This window comes from Halichoerus grypus, chromosome 2, assembly GCF_964656455.1.
Source record: "Halichoerus grypus chromosome 2, mHalGry1.hap1.1, whole genome shotgun sequence".
In the NCBI taxonomy this organism is placed as follows: Eukaryota; Metazoa; Chordata; class Mammalia; order Carnivora; family Phocidae; genus Halichoerus; species Halichoerus grypus.
The window spans coordinates 194,096,604-194,116,043 of NC_135713.1; the positions used below are offsets into that span (position 1 = coordinate 194,096,604).

At 41.4% G+C, this 19,440-nt stretch overlaps 2 long non-coding RNA genes across 6 annotated transcripts in view; one reads left to right on the plus strand and one right to left on the minus strand.

Moving 5' to 3' along the window:
- Positions 1-19,440, minus strand: part of LOC144380876 (uncharacterized) — a 71,409-nt gene that overhangs the window by 7,828 nt on the left and 44,141 nt on the right. The window lies entirely within an intron of this gene.
- LOC118550843 (uncharacterized) lies at positions 7,977-18,326 on the plus strand. Its single transcript, XR_013445158.1, has 4 exons — positions 7,977-8,071; positions 10,160-10,241; positions 11,104-11,271; positions 17,247-18,326. It is a non-coding gene; the product is annotated as an uncharacterized LOC118550843 (long non-coding RNA).

Below are 19,440 nucleotides of genomic sequence, written 5' to 3' on the forward strand. Positions count from 1 at the left end.
AGGAGCGCCTGGGTGGATCGGTCATTAAGCATCTGCCTTTGGCTCAGGTCATGATCCCAGGGTCCTGGGATCAAGCCGTGCATTGGGCTCCCTGCTCAGCAGGGAGCCTGCTTCTCCCTCTCCCACTCCCCCTGCTTGTCTATCAAATAAAATGTTTAAAAAAAAATAAAAATGGTAAAAAGAGACAAGGTCATTATATAATGATAAATCCATCAAGAAGATATAACAATTGTACATCTTTATGCAGTCAACACCAGAGTACCTACATATATAAAGCAAAATATTTCTCCTTTCAGCTCTGCGAGAAACAGCAATACAAAAATAGTTAGGGACTTTAGTATTTCACTCTCAACAATGGATAGATCTACCACACAGAGAAAAAGGAAACAGCAGATTTGAACAACACCATAGACCAAATGGACCTAACAAAAATATACAGAACGTTTTATCTGTGTATTAGCAGAATATACATTCTTCTCAATTACACAAGAAGCATTTTCTACAATAGACCCTATATTAAGCCACAAAACCAGTCTTAGCACATTCAATATGGCTGAAATCATACCAACTATCTTCTCTGACCATATGGTATACTATTAGAAATCAATAACAGGAGGAAAACTGGAAAACTCAAATACATGGAAGTTGACACTCTCCTGAGCAACCAATGGATCAAAGAAATTAAAGGGAAAATGAAAGAATCTTGAGACAAATGAAAATGGAAACACAACCAAAACTTATGGGATACAGCAGAAACAGTTCTAAGAGGGAATTTCATAGCAATAAACACCTACATAAAGAAACAAGAAAGATCTCAACCTAACTATGCCTTTACGAACTAGAAAACGAACAGGGGTACCTAGGTGGCCCAGTTGGTTAAGTGTCTGACTCCTGATTTTGACTCAGGTCATGATTTCAGGGTCATGAGATCCAGCCCCGCACCAGGCCCCACACCCAGCCCAGAGTCTGCTTGTCCCTCTCCCTCCCCCGACTTGCACTCGTGTTCTCTCTAAAATAAAACTCTTCAACAACAACAACAACAACAAAAGATTTGAATGACCCTAAAGATCCCACCAAAAAACTATTAGGATAAATGAATTCAGCAAAGTTGCAAGATACAAAATCAAAATACAGAAATCTGTTATTTCTATACACTAATAATGAAGTAGCAGAAAGAGAAATAAAACATTCCAATTTACAATTACACCAAAAAGAGTTCACTACCTAGAAATAAACTTAACCAAGGTGGTGAAAGACCTGTACTCTGAAAACCATAAAACCTTGATGAAAGAAAGTGAAGACAACACAAATAGAAAGACATACCATGCTCATGAATTGAAAGAAATAGTATCGTTAAAATGTCCAGACTACCCAAAGCAATCTACAGATTAAGTACAATCCCTATCAAAATACTGATAGTATTTTTCACAGAACTAGAAAACAAATAATCCTAAAACTTGTATGGAACCACAAAAAAACCCTGGAATAGCCAAAAACAATCTTAAGAAAGAAGAACAAAGCTAGAGATACCATAATCCCAGATTTCAAAATATACTACACACAGCTATAAAAGAGTATGGAACTGGGGCGCCTGGGTGGCTCAGTCGATTAAGTGTCTGACTCTTGATTTCGGCTCAGGTCATGAGATCTCAGGGTCATGAGATCTCAGGGTTGGCCCCGATCTCTAGGTTGTGGGATTGAGCCCTGCATCAGGCTCCATACTTGGCATGGAGTCTGCTTGAGATTCTCTCCCACTCCCTCTACCCTTCCCCCCAACTCGTGCACTCTCTAAATGAATAAAATATAAAAAAAACAGTATGGTAGTGGCACAAAAACAGAAACATAGGTCAAAGGAACAGAACAGAGAGCCCACAGATAAGCCCATGCTTATATGGTCAATCTATGACAAAGAGGCAAGAATATACAATGGGGGAAAGACAGTCTCTTCAATAAACGGTGCTAGAAAAACTATATAGCTGCATGTATAAGAGCGAAACTGGACACTTTCTTACACCATACACGAAAATAAACTCGAAATGGATTAAAGACCTAAATGTGAGACCTGAAACCATAAAACTTCTAGAAGAAAACATAGGCAGTAATTTCTTTGACATCAGCCTTAGCAACATTCTCCTAGATGTGTCTCCTCAGGCAAGGGAAACAAAAGCAAAAATAAACTATTGGGACTATATCAAAATTAAAAGCTTCTGTACAGTGAAGGAAATCATTAGCAAAACAAAAAAACAACCTTCTGAATGGTGGAAGATATTTGCAAATGATGTATCCAAAACAGGGTTAATATCCAAAATATTTAAAGAACATCCTACAACAGCAGGAAAAAAAAAAAAAAAAACAACCCTCCAAATAATCTGATTAAAAAAATGGGCAGGGGACCTAAATAGACATTTTTCCAAAGATGACATACAGATGGCCAACAGACATGTGAAAAGATGCTCAACATCACTAACCACCAGGGAAATGCAAATCGAAACCACAAGGAGATATCATCTTACACCTCTCAGAATGGCTAACATCAAAGACAAGAAGTAACAAGTGTTGGAGAGGATGTAGAGAAAAAGGAACCCTTGTGCACTGTGAGAATGTAATTTGGCGTAGCCACTGTGGAAAACAGTATGGAGGTTTCAAAAAAAAAAATAGAAATATCATATGAACCAGTAATTCCACCACTGGGTATCTAGCCCCCAAAACAAAAACACTAATTCGAAAAGATATATCCATCCTATGTTCATTGCAGCATTATTTACAATAGCCAAGATATGGTGGCAACCCAAGTGTTCATCAATAGATGAATGGAGTATTACTCAGCCATATAAAAGAATGAAGTCTTGCCATTTGCAACAACATGGACGGACCTGGAGGGTATTATGGTAAGTGAAATAAGCCAAAGACAAATACCATTACACTTATATGTGGAATCCGAAAAACAAAAAACAAAAAACAAAAACCAGAAACAGACCCATAATAAGAGAGAATAAAGGGGTGGTTGCCAGAGCGAAGGGGATGGGGGGTGGGGGATGGACAAAATGAGTGAAGGGGAATTGGAGATACAGGCTTCCAGTTATTGAATAAATGCATCACCAGGATGAAAGGTAGCATAGGGAATATTGTCAATGGTATTGCAACAGCATTCTATAGTGACAGATGGTACCTACACCTGTGGTGAGCATAGCATAGAGTTGTCAAGTCACTATGTTGTACCCCGAAACTATTTAACACTGTGTGTCAACTATACTTCAATTTACAAAAAATGTCATTACTGATACAAGATCTGAATGGACACTTTCCAAAGGAAAATATCCAGAAGGCCAATAAACATATAAAGTATTCAACATCATAGTTAATCAGGGAAACACAAAAACCACAGTGAGATAGTTCTACTACGATGGCTAAAATTGTGAACACTGATGACACAAAACTTTGGCAAGAATTTGGAGCAACTGGAACACTCATACATTGTTGACAGAAGCATAAAATTGTAAAACCATCCTGGAAAAGTTTGTAGTTTCTCACAAATTTGAACTTACATTTATCCTATGATTTTAAGCATTCCACACCTAGGTATTTACCCAAGAGAAGTGAAACTAGAGGTCCATAAAAAGGCTTGAACAAAGATATTCATAGCAGCTTTATTCATAATAGAAAACTAACCCGTACAAATATCCATCAATTGGAGAATGGAATTTTTTTTAAAAAAGATTTTATTTATTTATTTTGAGAGAGAGTGAGTGAGCGAGCATGAGCAGGGGAGGAGCAGAGGGAGAGGGAAAGGGAGAAACTCACTTCCTGCTGAGTGCAGAGGCTGATGCAGGGCTCAGTCCCAGGACACCAAGATCATGCATGACCTGAGGTGAAGTCAGATGCTTAACCAACTGAGCCGCCCAGGCACTCCTGAGAATGGATTTTTAGAACTTTGGTATATTCGTGCAATAGAAGAATACTCAGCAATAAAATGGAACTACTGATAATATGCAAAAACATGGATGAATCTTTTAGACATTATGCTGGCCACAATAAGCCTGACACAAAAGAGTACACACTGTATGGTTGTATTTATATGAAACTCTGGAGCAGGCACAAGTAATCAGTGGTGAAAAAATCAGAAAGTAGTAGCCTGAAAGGGTGTAGGATGGATTGGGAAGAAACATAATGGAACTTCCAAGGTGACAAATATTCTAGATCTTATCGATGAATGTATTTGTCAAATTCACAGAATTGTGTACTTAAGATCTGTGCATTTCATTTTATGTAAATTTGACCTTATAGGAGAAACAATTTTGAACTCTAGTAGGTTTGCTTTTCACAGTGGTATAGGTTAGCAATTCTGAACATTTTTTCTGTTTATTGCAAATGAGTAAAAATATTCAGGATAATGAGATCCAGACTTCTTACTATAAAGAACAGTTAGTATGGAAAGGATGTGAAAAAAAAAAAAATACATCTCTCCGATACAGAGAACACATTGGTGGTTGCAGAGGCAGCAGGGGTGGGGTGGGGTGAAAGGGGTCTAAAGGTTGTAAGATATAAGTTCTAAGTTATTCCAGTTATAAGTAAGTCCTGTGGATGTAATGTACAGCATGGTGACTATAGTAAAAACTGTATTGTATATTTCAAAGTTGCTAAAAGTCGATCTTAAAAATTACAAGAAAAAACACCTTGTAACTATGTGGTGATGAATGTTAACCACATTCACTGTGGTAATCATTTCTTGAAATAAAATCATTACACTGTACATAAGACTAATATAATGTTACATGTCAATTATATCTCAAAAGAAAAAAAAGGATGTATCCAACACTGTATCCAAACCAGTGTTGGTTTGGAACTGGATATCAACATGAACTCATGATTGTGTGTGTGTGTGTGTGTGTGTGTGTGTGTGCTTCCTGTCAGAGCCTAGAGACAATATCACACCATTAGAAATGAACACACTAAGAGTAAAGATTTTGGTTTCAAAATGTTTCCCCCTGAAAGGAGCCACTGGGGAAAAGACTAATTCCATGGTTGAAATAGGGAAACTACAAGATGAGCCTAGCTCTTGTTGCACTAGAGAGTGCCTGAAAGATCTCCTATTGGCCAAATCAGAGACAATTGGAGCATCATAGTAAATAATGGTAGTGATAGATTATAACCTGTTCAATAAAAAAGAATTCTATGAGTCCATATTGATGTAAATAAATGAAATATATGAAGAGAAAGGTTTTTTTTTTAAAGATTTTATTTATTTATTTGAGACAGAGATAGCGACAGAGAGCATAAGAGAAGCAGGCTCCCCGCTGAGCTCAATCCCAGGATTATGACCTGAGCCAAAGGCAGACACTTACCAACTGAGCCACCCAGGCACCCCAGAGAAAGTTCTTTATAGTAGCAAGGCAACTGATGAACATAAAAGAAATGATGGTGTTATATAGTCATCAGTGGCTATTAAAACCAGTGGGTAAATTTTTTTATGGGAAACAACATATTTACATAGTCTCAAAGTATTTCTCAAAAAATTACTACTCACAAAGGGAAAGATAGAAACTTTATAGTGGAGAAACTGAGCAAACACCATCTAACCAAGTGATCATATGTTTTTAAAAAGATTTATTAGAGCATGAGCAGAAGGGGGAGAGGGAGAGAGAGAATCTCAAGCAGATTCTCCGCTGAGTGTGGAACATGATGCGGAGGGTTGGGGGGGGGAAGCTCCATCCCATGACCCTGAGCCAAAACCAAGAGTTGGATGCTTAACTGACTGTGCCACCCAGGCGCCCTCAAGTGATCATATTTAATATCATCAACATTGGGACAAACTTCCATCATGTGACATTTCCAATTTATTCTCAAGTTGCTCTGAAAATTGGATATATACAGGAAAGAAAGGAAGGGAGGGAGGGAGGAAAAGAAGGAAAGGAAGGGGGGGGAAAAGAAAAAGAGGCAAAACCAATTATAATTGGCCAACACGGGTATAAGGAAGTTCCTTGCCCTATTCTTGGAACTTCTCTGTAAGTTTTCAATTTTATCAAAATAAAATGTTGCCCCAAAATGTTGGAAAAGATGCTGGGAGACAATCCTCCATAATCTCCCATGTTTCTCCCTGTTATGTGATCAGACCCACTGATAGCTTTTGTCCCATCTAGTTTTTCAAGGATATTTATATAGTTAAAGAGCCTTAGAAGATAAAGATTGTATCCCCTTATAGAGCAAAAGGGCAGGTTTGTTTACTGTCAAGTATGATAATATAATGTGTCCCACCAGGGCAAAGGTTGGGCAGGTTCACTTGTAGCCCATTTTAAAAGATTCAGATTCCCTAAATTCAGGGTCCTCAGCCTTGAAACAAATCTGTGTGCACAACATCTACCTGGGCTCGTGTGTGCCACTCTTTAAGACTCGGCGGGCGGGAGGGGGTGTGTGGGGGGTGGGGCATGTTCAGTGGAATTATGGACCTCATGCTGCTTGATCTGCCATGAGTAATAAAGTTTTTTGTCTCTGACCCAGTAGTCTTATGCCTTGTGTCAGCATTCATGAAACAGTGATAGGCTAACTTCTTAATTTGCAAGTAGGAGGAAATCTCAGACCCTTCACTATTCTTGACAAAAGGAAATATATAAACAAGCACTGTCAACCAACTTGATAAATGTGGATATGTGTTGTTTTACATTACCGGGCAGCTAACGGAAGTCATGGGGCGCCATATGTATTTGGGGAAAGTGTGGCTAGGAAGGAGTCTGGAGAGAACAGATGTCAAACAACAGGGGAAGGAGGAGCAAACAGACAGCAGAGCAGTCATGGGGGAACAATGATTAAGATCAGAATTCTGAGATTTACAATATATATAGAAGCAAGTATCCTACAGCCATAACAGTGGTGAAAAGATTCATTTTGCAGGGGTTGTGTATTTACTTCTCATCACTTATATACACATAAAATAGAGACTCAGGAGAAATTCTTCATTTGAGTTTTAAGCTAATTGGGGTCAGAGACTGTGACTTATGTTCCTTTATTTTGCCCCTAGTAGCATATAACTCAGTGGTCAGCCCAATAAATGCTTTTTTTTTTTTTTTTTAAGGTTTTATTTATTTGACAGAGAGAGAGAGAGCACAAGCAGTGGGGGCGGCAGGCAGAGGGAGAAGCAGGCTTCCCGCTGAGCAGGGAGCCCAATGTGGGACTCAATCCCAGGACCCTGGGATCATGACCTGAGCCGAAGGCAGAAGCTTAACTGAGCCACCCAGGCGTTCCCATAATTTGGCTATTATTGATAATAAATGCCTTTTAATTGATCAACTCTATAAGAAATAGCCCTATTTTGTGCTGGTAGTAGTGAAGAAAGCAAGCAAGTTTTAGGGGCGCCTGAGTGGCTCAGTCGTTAAGCGTCTGCCTTCGACTCAGGTCATGATCCCAGGGTCCTGGGATCGAGCCCTGCATCGGGCTCCCTGCTCAGCGGGAAGCCTGCTTCTCCCTCTCCCACTCCCCCTGCTTGTGTTCCCTCTCTCGCTGTGTCTCTGTCAAAGAAATAAATTTAAAAAATCTAAAAAAAAAAAAAAACAACAACAACAACAAAAAAAAAGAAAGCAAGTTTTCAGGAATTCCCCTCATACTATTTCACTAAAAAAATGTTTTAAATCTTCATTATAAGAGTAATAAATGTTTATTATAATAAACACAGAAAATTAAAAGAAAAAATTTAGATCACCTTCATTCTACCATCTGGAGAGAAATCACTGTTAATATTTTTGCTTATTTTCACTTTGTACAAAATTAAAATTCTACTGTATATAATTTTGTATCTTGCTTTTTAACCTAATGTTATACTGAACTATGTATACATCATGAAATTTTTTTTTTAAAGCATGACTTTCATGGCTACATATTATATCTAATGAATCTACCATCATACATTCAATTATTTTTCTGGTCTGGGTCATTTTTATGTTGTTTCCAAATTTTTTGCTTTTGCATGATAAACTGTTTATTTGTTTAGGATTAATTTCCATGGGTGGGATTACTGGATGAAGTCATTGTCAAGTAGCTTTCTAGAAAAGTTCTGCAACTTTGCCATTCCATATAAAAACAGGTATGAATGTATTGTCTGACAAAACCTTAACCACATGGAATAACCAAATTTAAGTAAAGAACATGTGTTTTTAAGTTGTGATTATTAGTGAGGTTTATACTTTAAAATTATTATTAATAAAACAATATGGTGCTGGCATAAAGACAGGCACATAGATCAGTAGAACAGAACAGAGAGCCCAGGAATAAACCCATGCATATATGGTCAATTAATTTATGACAAAGGAGCCAAGAATAGACAGTGGGGAAAAGAGTCTCTTCAACAAATGGTGCAGGGAAAACTGGAGAGCCACATGTGAAAGAATGAAACTGGGCCACTGTATTACACCACATATAAAAATTAACTCAAAATAGGTCAAATATTTGAATGTTAGACCTGAAAACCATAAAACTCCTAGAAGAAAACATAGGCAGGCAACTCCTTGACATTGGTCTTGGCAATGAAAATATTTTTGGATTTGATACCAAAAACAAAGGCAACAAAAGCAAAAATCAAATGGGACTACATTCAACTAAAAAGCTTCTGCATAGCAAAGGAAAACATCAACAAAATGAAATCTTTTTTTTTTTTATTTTTTTTTTTTAAGATTTTATTTATTTATTTGAGAGAGAGAATGAGAGACAGAGAGCACGAGAGGGACGAGGGTCAGAGGGAGAAGCAGACCCCCCGCTGAGCAGGGAGCCCGATGTGGGACTCGATCCCGGGACTCCAGGATCATGACCTGAGCCGAAGGCAGTCGCTTAACCAACTGAGCCACCCAGGCGCCCAACAAAATGAAATCTTAAAAAGAAAAAGAAAAATAAGAAAAAACCTGAATAGGAGAAAATGTTTGCAGATCATATCTGTTAAGGGGGTGAATACTCAAAATATATAAAGAACTCATAGAGTTCAATAGCAAAAACACAATCTGATTTTTAAAATGGGGAGAAAATGTAATAGACATTTTTCCGAAAAAGACATACAGATGACCAACAGGTATGTGAAAAGGTGCTCAACATCACTTGTCACCAGGGAAATGCAAATCAAAACCACAATGAAATAGCACTTCACACTTGTTAGAATGGCTTTTATCAAAAAGACAAGAAATAAGTGTGAGGAGAATGTGGAGAAAGGGAACCCTGGTGCACTGTTGGTGGGAATGCAAACTGGTGCAGCCCCTATGGAAAACAGTATGGAGCTTCCTCAAAAAATTAAAAATAGAACTACCATATGATCCAGCAATTCAGCTTCCAGGTATTTATGCAAAGAAAATGAAAACACTAACTCAAGAAGGTATATGCACCATGTTCATAAGAACACTATTTAGAATAGCTAAGACATCGAGGCACCCCAAGTGTCCACTGATGTATGAATGAAGAAAATATGGTGTATATACACAATGGAATATTATTCGGCTATAAAAAAGGAAATCTTGCCATTTATGACAACCTGGATGGATCTTGGGGCATTATGCTAAGCGCAACAAGTCAGAGAAAGATAAATACTAAATGATCTTAATTATATGTGGAATCTAAAAAACAAACAAACAAACAACCCAAACAAAAACCAAAAAAGGCAAAATAAAACCCAAACTCATAGATACAGAGAACAAGTTGGTGCTTGCCAGAGGTCAGCGGTGGGGAGTGAAACAGGTGAAGGGGGTCAAAAGGCACAAACTTCCAGGTACAAAATAAGTCATGGGAACATAATGTATAGCATGGGGACTATAGTTAATACTGTATTTCACATTTGAAAGCTGCTAAGAGAATAGATCTTGAAACGTTATCACAAGAAAAAAAATTTTTGTTGGTAACTATGTATGGTGGCGGATAGGGACTAGACTCTGTGCACTGTAATGGAATACAGAGGGAGGAGCTCAAGCTTAGCAGCCAAAAACCCTGGGGTTTAATCATTCTTCAGTGTTGTGAAAAATTCAATTAGATAACATTTATGAAATATATACTATATACAAAGTACCTAACATAATGTCTGACACTCAGAAAATGTTGGTTTTCTTCTCCTATCTGGTTTTCTGGGACTGCAAAAAAGGAAATCCTTTGATAGCAAACATGGATAGGAACATTTTATTTATTATTTTTTTAACTTCAGACAGGCAAAGGAATGAAAGAAATGTGCGTTTCTGTTGATAGACTGACTGCTCAGATCCCAACTTAACTAGAATTTCCAAAAGGTAAACCTGATAACTTTTTTAATCCAAATTTCTACGTACTTCACGAGAACTGTTTTCTTGTTGCCTATTAGCTTCATTGTCAAACTGTCAAAACAGTCACTTCCTACTGAAGTTATATTTATATAAGCATATAAAGTGCTTTTTATTAAATTTACTTGTGGTTGAATTAGATGGAATCTTTTAGAGGAAATAAATCATTCTTATAGCAGTAAGGAAGTTGACCTTATGGGCACCTTCCTGAGAACGATGTTTCATTACCATTATTATGAGGTGCTGGATCAGCTTTTGGTAGCTGCAAGACAATCTGAGGTCTGGAGACATGGAGCAGTACCTCTCACATCCCTACTTTATCAGGCTTTCTGCCTGGGTCCTACCCACCTTGGGGGTGGCTTACTTTGTTTTCATTCTTCATGTCTGTTACATAGACTGATGCATTTGAGACAAAACCACTAAGGAGGCAAGAAGGAGGAGCTGTCTTCAGTCTAAGCATCCCACAGAAGTCAAGCCTTGAAAGATGGAAATCATAAAGAAGCTGTTTACTGTGGTCCCTTGTGAAAGAGGTCATTTGGCACACAAAGGGAGAATAAAAAAAGGGGAGGGGAGAGAAGAGAGGAGGACGTTCATCTGTAGAATTATCAGAGTTTAGGCCCTTGGCTTCTCAGCCTGTAAATCCTGGCTCTGGTCAGACTGGGATACACGAACTTTCCAGAGATTGCCGGAGAAGAAATCACCTGCTGGCTGTGTTCTGCTGGTTGGATTGGGAAGGAATAGGTTTACCCAAGAACTCAATTTTTACTGCAGTTACATATGCCAGCACCAGGGGAAATGGATGGTAACCAATTGTCTGTATGCTTTTTGTTAGTACCTCCTTTCTGCTGGGCTGAGCTGCGTCATTACCAGAGTCCCTGAGAATGCTTATTGTCCATGGGAGTAATTTCACATCCTACCCATTTAGCGAAAAGATGTGAAAATTGATCTCCGGTTCTGCGGTGAGATTGGAATCAGAGCGCAGGCTACAAATGCCTTGGAAGTAAGTATGTGCCCATCATTGTTTTCATTAGGTGTTGCTGTAGACCAGCCTCCAGGAAAATGAACTCTGGACGGGCTATCTTTCTGTAGAAGTTCAGATGTGTTCCCAATCTGGTGAGGTGGGCTGTCAGTTTCATTTATTGTTAAATTTTTGTAGTGGTTGTCAAGTAAGGGGTTGGCAGCCCGCAAGAGCACAGTTCTCGGTTTCACCCACAGACAGGAGACAATGTAATTTGACACTTACTGCCAAGGAGGAACCTGTCCTTCCAATTCAGCTTATTGTTTTGTTTTGTTTCTTACGGGCTCCGTATGATTTCAAAAGTCTCTTCAAAAGGGCAGCAAAATTAGCCTTAAATAGTATTTCTTGGATTGCTTTTAACAATGGCAGTGAGGCCAAAGCTTCTAGTTTTGACAGAAGTGGTTTCTTTACAACTTGTTTTTATCTTGCCAGAATAAGCCAAAAGAACTTGAAAATGTGTTTTCATTAAGGCTAAAGACCACGTTTTAGCCGATATCTCCCGCAAGGAGAGAACAATCTGCAAATTTGTTTCTTACATCTCTCTTTAGCTTTCTGCTCCTAAGGCAAAAAGTACGGGGTTTTGTTTGTTTGTGTTTTATCGAGGACTGGCCTTCACGTCGCACAATGAACATATCAACAAAAATTTGTGTTGCCCTAAGTTCTGCCTTTCATTTAAAGCGACATTCATTTACCAAGAGCTGTAATCAAGATAAAAAAAATCTTTGAGATTAAACTTGGAAACAGAAGGCTAAATACAAGCAGAAATATAAACGATTCTGCAGGTCTTCTTCCCTTGCAGGTGACTTTAGCCTGACACTGATCTGCAGACATGATATCATCTACAGGGTGTACCCCGTGCTAAGCGACTGCATTCTTTTGACCAAAACAGTGGTTTTGTGCGGCCTTACAAATACGGCCTGAATAGCTTCAGAGTTGGCTTGCATCTTCACAAACAGGTCAGAGCAGATCCGAGTTACACAACTCCTGCAGACAGAGTCTCGTCCCCCGTGACCAGCTGGAGAGTTTGCATTTGTCAATTACTTCCTTCAGGGCCTGGCTCAAGATTCATTTCCTCCAAGACTCCCTCTTCTACAACTCACTCCACTCAGCCATCCCCTTCTCCCACATCTGCTTATTACTCATCTAATACTCTTTGTTCTGCTCTGCCACGCATGGTTATGTTTTGCCTCGTGATCATTCTCTAAATTTTTACTTTATCCTTCAGCTAAATTAAAATTGCCTTGAAAGTAGGGCCTGTCTGTTCCTTCTTCTGTGTACTCCTGCGGCACTTAAGTATAGTGCTACACGTCTAATCGTTTCCTAATAAAAGAGGAATGTTTTGTGGTTGTTGGGTTGGGGTTGGGATCCTGCCTTTGCTTTCTGTTCCTGAAAACCAAATTCACTGCTTCAACATTCACGGGTTTTCCCAAGTCTGCTCTAGCGACGGGATGTCACCTCAGCATATTCCTCTCTGCTCTGAAATTTCTCTCCTGACATCTCATGGATTTGATAGTTCAGAGGTTAGACTGTCCACAATCAGGAAGGTAGGGGTGAGGAGGCAGGGAAGAACCAAGTCTGTGCAGGGCGATATTAAGTGGATAGCGCAGGATCCAAGAGGGGAGGGCAATAAACCTGTAAGTGGTAGAGGGAACAGTGTTGTGTGTGTGTGTGGGGGGGGGGGGTGGATAGGTAGTTGGGATAGGACACAGCAAAGAGCTTGAGATCTTCCTAGGAGGCTCAGGTTGGGGAGGGGCTGGGAAAATTTAGAGCAAAAGTGTTCAGAATCAATGCTGATTTGAAGAATAGGCAGAGGTGCAGTCTAGCATCTGTGAAATAAAGATACAAGGCCTCACGCAATCCTAGGGGATACAGGACAATGTGCTGGGGGAAATATGAAGCCATAGGATAAACAAGGCACTTTTTCTGGAATGTCTATTTTACTAAACAATTTAGGAGTCTTCCAGCTGCAAATGAACTAGCCTAATAAGCAAACCTACCCTGCCCTTTTATGGAGGGGTTCACTCTACTGGAAGGCCTATGAAGCTTCGGGTATGGTTGGATACAGTGCTCCAATTATATTCCCAGAGCTCTAGCTCTCTCTCTCTCTGCTCTGCTTGGCTTTATTCCGTGTGTAGGCTTTCTCTAAGTTGCATTTGTTCGCTGGCAACTCCAGATCCTTATTTCCCTTGCTGAGCCACCCAGAAGAAGAAAAAGAACTTCTCTTGGGGCTCCTGGCTGGCTCAGTGGTAGAGGATGTGACTCTTGATCTGGGGGTTGTGAGTTCAAGCCCCATGTTGGGTATGGAAATTACTTAAAAATAAAATCTTTTAAAAAGAAAAGAAAGAAAAAAAAAGAAACAGACTGCTGTTGGGCCTTGCTGGAGGTACGTGCCAATGGGGTACCATGGCCAGCCCTGCCTGGGTCAGCAGCCCAGCCCTGTGACCAGGGATCAGTGCCATCGTGAATGCCAGCTCAACAGCAATGACGCAGCAGGGGACTAGGATTTCCTCCAAGGAAAGGAGGCTAGCAGACAAAAACATCATGTCCATGACATGTCCATGTTCAGTAATCTAACACATTTTTATATTCAAATAAACCCACTGTAGGCTACCAGCAGGGGTGGGGTACACGGTTTACTTTTTTCTGCTGATAATAGAACTTTGATGAAAAGGTTTGAGAAACGCTGATCAATATATAAGCCTTTTTAAACCCACAGCTCCTGTGTGGAATTAGGTGTGATTGTACTTATCACACTGAAAGGCTACGCCTTTCGGAGTGAAGCCTGACAGTGTTTGTGGATGTTGTAAAATTAAAGGGTGTTAGAACCAAAACAGATGAACATAGGGGAAGGGAAGGAAAAATAAAATAAGATGAAGTCAGGGAGGGAGACAAACCATTAAGAGACTCTTAACTCTAGGAAACAAACTGAGGGTTGCTGGAGGGGAGGTGGATGGGGGGATGGGGTAACTAGGTGATGGGCATTAAGGAAGGCACGTGATGTAATGGGCACTGGGTGTTACATGCAACTGGTGAACCACTAAACTCTACCTCTGAAACAATAAAGTATATGTTAATTAATTTGATTTTAAATAAAAATAAAGGGTGTTTTTTTCCAATTTCATGGACAGCATCAATCTCCTTGCTCCTTGTATTAGACAGACCTAATTTGTTGACTTGGTGGGCAGCTGTGATAAGAGCCAATCATGGGTGTTGCCACCCATTTCACCCCAATGGAATGGACACCCTAAAAAGTGATAGGACGGTAGGAGATAAGACTGGAGAAGCAACAGGAAAATATGCAGGAGCAGGAAGGAGAATTGGCCTGGAGGAACACATTGCTCTGGTCAGCACACAAGGTATCCCACTGCTCTGATCTGATCTGCAGAGGGGCCTGCTAAGCACCCATCCTACCCGGGGTTCATGCTCCCCAAGTAAGGGTAGAACCAAAATGAAGGAGTAGCATGCTATCAGTGCCCCACCTTTATCCCTTTACCTTACCACGTCCCCAACACAGGACCACCAGACTTCCAGTTTCCACCACCTCCATTTCCTTGCCTGATGGTGCGCCTCCTGGCTGTGCTAGTGTGGCTGGCTAGAAGTGCTGGGTATCATTTCTCCTGTGGTGGCCCTTAGCCAGCGCCTGATTGGCAGGAGCTAAAGAAATACCCCACCTCATCTTCGGATGATAGTCCTCTGAGGTGCATTCTACACTGGCTCTCAGAACGTGCCCAGTGGGATTAAATTCCACTTGCTCACAGTAGTAGCTGGCTTGGCAACACATCTTTCATGGTCTGCTACCCCTTCCTTACATCACCCCCTCTCACACTTCTATCACTTAACTAAACTACTTGCACTTGAATCTTTATCTCAAGGTCGACTTGGGGAGGAACCCAAGCCAAGATGGAGCTTTCTGGTAAAGGCTTGGGATCTTTCCTTAGACTAGGGAAGGCTTTCTGTCGTTTTGGATAGGAATGGTGGGCCTATTGTGCCAATATTCACTAATGTCTCTGTAAACTCATTTGGTTATTAACCCTTATGATTAGGGCTATTCTGACGTTGTGGTACCACTGGAGAGGCGATATGACCCCATAACACCTCTATTGGTTCATTATTGTTGAATAACAATAGTGATCCACCATAATAATAATCCCTTGTTATTACAGTTCATGCATCTAGAAATTGGTTGGGATTGGCTGATCTAGCCTGGGCTTGCTCATGCAGGCACAGTCAATCGGGGCGCTCTTGTAGGCTGAGCTTAGCGGGGGACTCTGCTCCACGTGCCTTTCCTCACACCCTGGGGCCAGTCAGCCAGCTTGGGCACATTCTTTTCTTGGCAGCAGCAGAGGTAGAACAGTAACATGTCCAATTGAGCAAGTGCTTTTCTGAGCCTCTGTTTGCATCCTATGAGTGTTCTTTGGCAGATGTAAATCAAATGGTCAAACTCAGAGTCAAAGGGTAGAAAATCTATTCTTCCCCTCTGGGGGTGGGAATCTGCAAAGTCACATGGCAAAGGACATGAGAGATGGAAGAATGAGGAATTGAGGCCAAATCTACTCAGCACCTAAACATTGGTCCTTGTAAGTCCACTTTTCTATTTGTCTCCGGGAAAGTTCTGCAGGAAACACTTGGCTCTCATCAACTTAAAGATTTATTTGAGAAAAAAGAAAAATAAAAAAAATTTTTAAAAAGATTTATTTGAGAAGGAGAGTGAGAGAGCACACTCTCATGAGTGAGCACGAGTTGGGGGAGGGGCAGACGGAGAAGCAGACTCCCCGCCCGAGCAGGGAGCCCAATGTGGGGCTCCATCCCAGGACTCCAGGATCATGACCTGAGTCAAAGGCAGATGCTTAACTGACTGAGCCACCCAGGTGCCCCTCTCATTAACTTTTGTTAACATGTAAATTACATAGTACATTCTGACTTGCCTCTTTTTCTTAAGAAAGGATTTCCTATGCATTTTTCTCTTATGCAATAAACCTTTTATTACTTTAAAATGAATCCAATAAAGATGCCCATCTGAACTCGCCTTAGTACTGAACTAATGAATTTGAAGTGAAGTGTGTATTTCAATAGCTGAAGCATGAAAGGAATAACCAATTAGCAACCAGGACCACTGCTTCAAGACAACACGACACATTTTCAGAAGTGTTTAATCGGAGGATTCCTTTTCATGATGAATCAGACAGCCTTACTTCTTAAACCTGACATGGACTATCTTCGGGCCTTCCCCAGACATGCTGAAATGGCAGGAAAATGGAAGCACCTATCAGTATTCATGCTAGTCCTTTTTTGTATGCTCTGTCCATCAGAGGAAGGAAAAAAAGTTTTATGACTCATTGTTTTTCAAGGATGCTGCTTCCTCTGCAGTTTTACAGGTTGTTTTTGGATAAGATTTTCTCCTTGTTTATACACTGCCCACTGGAGTTCTTTTTATATCCCAGGTCTGTATGTTTAAGGGCCCATCAGCAAACTTTGTAATACTATTTTTCTGCCCCTCAATTGTCTTTGGTGCTTTGAAGTTCACTTGATACGCAAAAGAGAAAGAAAATGTACCTAGATTCAGCCAATGCCATTAAAAACAATCCTATTGCTTGACCCATCCCTCTGATAACCTTTTATGATAGTTCAGGTTTTCTTAGACCTGCTTTTTGGGATGGCCTTTGGCCCATTTCTGAAGGGGTAGGCTTCTGGGGTTCTCTAGGGAATTGTCCCATAATCTGTGGGAGCCCAGGAAGGAATCTTACAGTAATTCTGCTACAGTAAAACATTCGCCTCGAGGCCAGAATCGAAAATAGCAGTTGGAAGGACATTTGGAAAGGGAGGGGGATGGCGCGGTGTGGGAGTGCAAGAGAGGTGGAGAGGGAGAGCTTTTCACATTTGGATAAAAACACTAGCTATAAGGCAAAACTGAGACGGGGCCAGCATCTTCGACCCTTGAAACTATCCCATCTCCTCAGGCTTGGCTCTCCAAGCCAGTGACTTCAGTGCTGAGACCGCTGACCGGGGTCACTGCACCGCGCTTGGCAACCAACCGTGAGCACCAAGATTCCTGGATGCTGACCAGCAGCACTGGCTTTTCTTCTACCACACCAGATGCACAGAAAGACTGCTGCTTCTCCCACAGCCAGTTAGCATCCGAAATGCAGACCAGTTTCCTGGAGTATCTAGAAACTGAAGGACTCATTTCAGCCCTCTGAAAACTTTGGGGAAGAGATGCCCCAACTTTAACCAATAAGTGTCACTGCAATCAAGGACACAGATTATAGAAGGTTTGGGCCGGAGCCTAAAAGAAATAAACACAGGAATGTAAACTAGGAATAGAAAATCTGCATAATCATGATAGAAGAGATGGTGGCGGCCAGTCTGCCAAGATGGCCTCCAGTGAGCCATGCCTCTCAGAACTAATAGTAGTGCCCTTTCGAGGTTTCCTCCCTTGAATCTGAGCTGCCTTGTGACTTGTGACTATTCGAATAGGACTTAAATGACACTGTGGGACTTCAGAGTCTAGGTCATAAGGAGCCTTGCAGCTTCTGCCTGGGTTTCGTAGGCAAAGGGAGATACTCCTTTGGGACACCCCCTCTCCAGCCCAGCCACCAAGCCGTGAAGCTCCAAGCCACATGCAGAGTCCAGGAGTAGGCACTCTAGCTGGCAACCCGGCTGCATTCTCCCTTGACAGCCAACATCAACTGTCACTTCAGAGGACTCAAGCTGCCACTCGACTGCAACCACATGAACTATCCCAAGAAAAACTGCTCACCTGAGACCATTGAACACACTGAACATGAGATAATAATGTTGTTTTAAGCCATTCAATTCAATGCTGTGTAATCCAGCAATAGGTAACCAGAAGTTATACATTTACACACATGGACATGTACACTGATGGATGGACGTATCAATTGATCGACTAATCCATTGAATGGCTTTTTATTTACTCACTTGTTCATTTACTCAATAAATATCTATGGAACATACGCGGACCAGGCACTGTGCTAGTCTCTGGGAACACAGTGGTGGACAAATTAATTATGGTCCTTGCCTCCAAAGAGCTGATAGTGGGGGGGGGGGGGGGGGAGACAATAAGCAAGCACACGCATAAGTGTAAGATTATACATTATGTCAAGTTTTAGGATTAAAAAAAAAAAAAAAGACCTTGGTGATGTGCCAGAACAAAAGAGGGAGACCCACCCTAGCCTGGGTGATCAGGAAAGGTCACTGTGAGGTGATGATTTTTAAGTGGATAGCTGACATATAAGAAGGGGTGGGGAGCACAAAGAGCTTTCTAGAATAAGGGAGTAAGGAGGACCCTAACTAAGGTAGGAAGGAGCTTGGGGTATTGGGAGGATTGAGGGAAAGCCAGCACGGTGGGGCTGGAGGAATTCTCGGGGAGAGAGGCTGGAGAGGGAGACCTGGGCCACAGTGGGCAGGCTTGCAGGCCATGGGGAAGAGTTCGGATTTTCTCTTAAATGCAATGGCAAACCGTTAAAGGCTTTTAAACAGGAGTGACAAGATCCAATTTACATTTTAAAAAGGTCACACAGGCAGTCTGGTGGATAATGGATTAGAAGGGGGCAAGAGGGGCATCAGGGAGGCCGTCATCTGGGTGAGAGGATGGAGGCCCGGGACACTCCAGTCAGAGCCCTAAGAGGCACCACGTGGCACCTGCTTCCCGCCCTGTCATTGGGGCCACGGCTCCTCAAACAGCCCCAGCCACATTTGTTCTAAGGTAGTTGCTCCACGGAGTGTACTTCTGATGGATGACAAATGTCACAGGCTCATCAATTCTCATTCAGAGAATCTAAATTGTTTCAGCAATGCAAACAGCATCCTTGCTCTGGCTTGACAGATGAACAGCACTTAGCGCCGACCCACCCCGTGAGGCGGCGTGTCAGGTAGTGCTCCCCAAGCCTGCCCAGCTCACCCACCGCTTTCTAGCACAGCCTCATTTTACACAGGATACCACGCTGGGGGCGGGGGGGGGGGCGCTGTAAGAACATCAGCACCCCCCACAGCAAATCCCACATCTTGGGACTGCTGAGGTCTGAAGTGCCAATCCATTTGGTGGACTGGATTTACTGCCTGGATGAGGCAGTGTTTCCTGACCAAGCTATTATTACCAGCCAATACTGGGTCCTTGCGCTGTTACATTAG